At 39.9% G+C, this 4,619-nt stretch overlaps 1 pseudogene; it reads right to left on the bottom strand.

Moving 5' to 3' along the window:
- Positions 1-1,933: 1,933 nt before the first annotated feature.
- Positions 1,934-2,051, bottom strand: LOC126475946 (5S ribosomal RNA; annotated as a pseudogene).
- Positions 2,052-4,619: the final 2,568 nt, after the last annotated feature.

Genomic DNA, 4,619 nt, shown 5'->3' with positions numbered 1-4,619 from the left:
CTGAAAATTTGAATGTAGTTAAATTCTGTGCTGGGATACATTTTCGATTATGGCCACAAGTTTAGAGTTAGCAAGAAAAAGCGTTTGACGGTCGCTTTTCTACATTTTGCTTGAATAATTCCGAAACTAGAGTCTCTAGAGAGAACTTATTAACCACATTAAGCTTCCAACAGAAAGGTCCAGTTCTTTTTTCTGTAGGACTGATAGATCGCGTGAAGCGATAGAGAGTCTGGAAATCTTTAGCTTGGTATTTGAAGGTGTAGCGAGTTGTATAAAACACATGGAAAGGGGCAGCTGAACCATCCTGTACATATTCTCGAAGGCAAAAGAGAAAAGACGCGCCGCGAAAGAATTATCTGAATGGAATATACATCGATAGATGTGGTGTGCATGCACACAAACAAATTATTACACTTTCATAAAGTTTGATGATTTATTCATGAGAAAGATCACAAATTGAGCAAGTCAGTAACGATTTGGTGTACATCTGGCCCTTGTCCAAGCTAAGAATCTTCAACATCCCAGCGCGTCAGCAATCGTTAGTTAATATATTAAAAAACTAAAAACCCGCCTCGATTGCGTAAAAAGCACCTAGTGTTAACACGAGGCAGGTTTTTAGTTTTTTAATATTTAAAATTGTCCAAGCTGTTATTCGGCTTGACACTGATTGAAAGAGTTGCTGTATGTCCTCCTAAGGGATATCGTCCCAAATTCTGTCCAACTGGTGCATTAGCTGGTCAAAATTCCAAGCTGGTTTGAGGGCTCTGCCCATGATGCTCCAAACGTTCTCAACTGCGGAGAGATCTGGCGACTTTTATGGTCAACGCAGGGTTTGGCAAGCATCAAGACAAGCAGTATAAATCGTCGTTGTGTGTGGGCGGGCATTATCTTGCTGAAACGTACGCTCAGAATTGCTTGCCTGAAGGGCAACTAAACGGGGCGTAGAACATTGTCGACTTAACTGCTGTGCTATAGCGGTGCTGCAGATGACAACCAAAGAGACCTGCTATGAAATCAAAAGGCAGCTCAGATCATCAATCTTAGTTGTTGGGCGGTATGGTGAGGGACTCTCAGGTTGTTATCCCTCCACTTTCCGGGTTGTCTCCAGACACGTCTTTGCTGGTAACTGGGGCTAAATTCGAAGCAGGACTCATCGCTGAAGATATTTCTATTCCAGTCACTGAGATTCCAGGATGCACGCAAGTCCGAAGGAACTTTGGATCGTACTCCTGAACAACACAGGCACTGCAATATCATATCTATCCCCCGACAACGGGAAAGAGACTTTCAACTAAACTGTCTTTCCTGTACGGAAACATACGTAATGAATGTATGAGTGCATGTTTTAGACATATGGTTGAAGAGATGTAAATGTTTGCGCCTAGTCTTGATTCGTGCTCAGCCTAATGTTTACTTTTTTCTCTCAATTTAGGTGACGTCTGTTCCATATAACTTCATAATAACAGTTTTTTACAAATAGATAAATCCTTCAATTTCCGCTGATCCGCATGTGTATACGTTTCATGTATGAAGTAGAACGTGGCAATCAGCCGATACCAGCCAGGGCCCCCTCCGCACACTGTCACGTTAATTTGACGTAAGTTTATAGTAGGAAAAAGACTGAGCAGTTAAGAAGACTGGGCACTTAGTTGCTATCATAGCTTCCAAATCAAAAGAATGGTTCTTAATAGTTTACTTTTTTTAGTTTAACCGTGTTTAAAGTTGATGTTTAGCACTCCGTCTTCAGGCAACGAGTGGCCTACCGGGACTATCCGACCGCCGTGTCGTCCTCAGTGGAGGATGCGGATAGGAGGGGCGTGTGGTCAGCACACCGCTCTCCCGGTCGTTATGATGGTATTCTTGACCGAAGCCGCTACTATTCGGTCGAGTAGCTCCTCAGTTGGCATCAAGAGGCTGTGTGCACCCGGAAAAATGGCAACAGCGCATGGCGGCCCGGATGGTCACCCATCCAAGTGCCGACCGCGCCCGACAGCGCTTAACTTCGGTGATCTCACGGGAACCGGTGTAACCACTGCGGCAGGGCCGTTGCCTTAAAGTTGATGTTGCAAAAGCTAATTGAAAATACCCAACTTATCATATTGCATTAAAAATGGGCTTTTAGAGCAAAATGTCCGACTACATATGACATCAAGTCCGGCTTTTCTATTTTTGGAGGTGGCAACCCCACCTGCGCGCCTCAAGGCCGTGTACCCCAACGACATATATAAATAACCCAAAATGGCCAAGGCACCACCATATTAGAAGCTAACTTGAAATTTAGCTGCAATATTTTGCAACGTCAGATTGGCTGATACTAGTCGTCTGATAGCACGGAATCATATGTTTGTTTTTGTTATACAATGGCATTTGCTGTTGCCAGTCACAGAAGGACGCATTTCGCAACATGGTTCCTCTATGAAGTGCTTTTATCGTGTACTATGTCATCTTAAGCGTGATTCTTGCAATGTGCTAGCTACTGCATTACTTTGATGACTTTACTGCAATGTAAACAAGCGTATATTTCTAATTACCAATATATCTTTCCTCTTAGATATAGGCGAATCCATTTGTCACCTTTACATTTCGTTATTCTACTCCTGACTTGAATGACATTTGTCTCTTGAATGAACTGCGTCAGATATTTATCAGAGGTGCATTTAACAGCTCTTTGGAATTGTAGTGAGAACAAACCGTCGTCGAATAAATAACATTTAAAAACTTAGATCGAAGACGTATTTATCGCTACAGTGGAAGAGAATTCCAGATATTTAGGCTTTTTTTAATTCTAGCGTTATGTTGTTTTTTGTGTGGTTTTGAGCAGTTCTAATAGAAGTCAAGGGTGTTATTTTTATTTAATATTGCTCTAGGAAATTGGTATCCCGGAAAAAAGCGATTAACAGATCCCGTTAAATCAATTCATTTAGTTTGAATATTCTCACATTTCTGTGACCTGCTGTATAATTCAGCATCCTGCAGGACACCACAAATCTGTTTTCAATCTGCCGCTGTCATTGTATAAAACCAAGTATTACTGTTTAGCAAGCAAACCCAACGTTTCTGCAGTCACAGGCTTTCAAGACCCATTTGATAATGGATACAATAAAACTGATTCATATTATTGTACGTTGTGCATTGAGTTGAAAACAAACCCTACTGACAACCTAATATTCTTGTTGTAAAGCGAATAGGAATAAAGAGAAATGGAATAAAACACGTTTATGCTATGCAGTAATTGACAACTATCATCCTAGAATTTTAAGCTTCCCGTACTTGCAGAAAAATAATGATGAATTAAAGATGGGTCTGCCTTTTCAAGTACAAAATTATTGTTTTGCTTTAATACTCAAATATTGCGATTTTTCTTTATTTTTTTCCTGAAACACATACATACATATTTTATACAGGACAAGAAATATGATACATTGAATTTTATTGTTATTTAAATACCTTACGCACTTATGCACGCAATGCATATAAATGTTTAAGTGCATTATTGCCGTTAGTCCTACAAGTCAACGGTACAGCAGAAAACTGTTGTCCGCGCAAGCTAGCTTCTTTGGAAAACAAGGACTCACTCTTATTTACAAACAGTTCAGAAGATATGCATTCAACAGTGTCTCCTATCACAGAAAATTGTTGGTAAAATTACGGTCAAACCTACATGGACAGCTGCATCATACCATGGTAATTAACACAATAGGGATGTGTGCTGCACCTAACGAAACGTTCATTTACCCTGCTGAAATATTAGCAGTTCGAGCAGCGGTTATCTTTGAAATAAACGAATTTCTAAAGGTCCTAATCTTAACAGACTCTAAAAGTACTCTACAGAGAACAGAAACACCATATCTGAATGCGACCATCCTGATTACATACAAGATGCTGAGTTTGATTCATACTGCCGGAAAGGTTGATGTGGATGAAAGGATCATTGGAAACGAAATAGCCGATAGAAATCTATAGAAGTCTTAAGAAAGGTATTATTCAAGGCAAATCCCAAGGAATTAGATTCCTATTTAGTGACTTTACACGGGAAACATGCCAACAAGTGCAGGAAGAACATAATATGAAGTCTACAGAAACTCAAAGTAACAAAGAAATATTTTAAGTCCACATTCAGCTGGAACTGCCGAGAAGACGGTGATTGGAGGGAGTCAAATTGAGTAAACGACGCCAGAGCTTCATAATACGAATAATGCTAGAATATTAATGTGCCCTAGTCACCTCAACAAAATTAAAGTTGGATTTTCACCGTTGAAGCACGGTCAGCAATCGTGATAATCTAGTGACTCTTATTCAGGCTGTTTTAGTTTTATTTACAGACCAGGCCCTTTTAGACATATTATAGATTCAGATATATCTTCCGAAAAAGACTCAATTGCTTGGTCTGAAACCTAGATAAAGGTTGGTTTCATTACTGCAATCGAGGCTGATAGTTTCTTATATATAAAATTAAAGGTATAGACATCGCAATGTGCAATCATCACATTGAAGGACAAACCGCTATAATCACGTCATGTTAGCATGCACCAAATACCGAACATAGCAAACAAAATTTTACTGCAAACTGAACCAGCTGAAGATTCGATTACCAACACCCATTACTATCCCGTCAAGCA

The sequence above is a fragment of the Schistocerca serialis genome, chromosome 4, assembly GCF_023864345.2.
Source record: "Schistocerca serialis cubense isolate TAMUIC-IGC-003099 chromosome 4, iqSchSeri2.2, whole genome shotgun sequence".
NCBI classification, from domain to species: Eukaryota; Metazoa; Arthropoda; class Insecta; order Orthoptera; family Acrididae; genus Schistocerca; species Schistocerca serialis.
The sequence above is the reverse complement of the archived record's forward strand: the minus strand, read 5'-3'. Positions and strand labels throughout refer to the sequence as shown.